This window comes from Sorex araneus, chromosome 6 (genome assembly GCF_027595985.1).
Source record: "Sorex araneus isolate mSorAra2 chromosome 6, mSorAra2.pri, whole genome shotgun sequence".
Lineage (NCBI taxonomy): Eukaryota > Metazoa > Chordata > Mammalia > Eulipotyphla > Soricidae > Sorex > Sorex araneus.
The window spans coordinates 26,693,978-26,694,752 of record NC_073307.1 but is presented as its reverse complement, the minus strand read 5'-3'; positions in this window follow the sequence as shown (position 1 = coordinate 26,694,752).

Below are 775 nucleotides of genomic sequence, written 5' to 3'. Positions count from 1 at the left end.
AAGCAGCCTCTGAAGCAGCACCATGCATGTTCCCCTGCTCTAAGAAATTTATTTCTTGTGAAGGCATGAAATAATGTGAAATGGAGAAAAAAAACTAAGGGTGGCTTTTTGCTCTGATCACCTCCACAAGCCACCAAATGTACTACTGGAATAGATAAGATAAAAACAAAGTAGCCCAGCTTGACTGAGAAAGAGAACCATATTTTTATAGGGTAACATTTATGGGGGCTGGAGTGATAACACAGCGGGTAGGGTGTTTGCCTTGCACTCGGCCAACCCAAGTTCAATTCCTCTGTCCCTCTTGGAGAGCCTGGCAAGCTACTGAGAGTATCCTGTTCGCACGGCAAACCCTGGCAAGCGACCCGTGGTGTATTCAATATACCAAAACAGTAAAAAGTCTCACAATGGAGATGTTACTGGTATCTGCTCGAGCAAATCGATGAGCAACAGGATGACAGTGATACAGTGAACATTTATATCGTCAAGCATCTTATTGGAAAAATAAATCCAAATACTTACTGCCCATTCCAAATTCAATGCAGTATAAGGCAAAAAAATTTTATTACTACACTCATACAGGTGTCCTAAGGTTTTGCCCTGGTAGCTTCAGATGATCAAGTATCAGTTTCTAAAGAAGGACTATTTTCACTTTCTAATCTTACTCAAGAGGCTAAAAAAAGGTGGAGGGGTGGGGAGAGAAGTCATTCCATGCTTAGAACTGCCACTTCATTCCAAATGTCATTATGATTTTTGGTGAAATCACATAACACTAAAC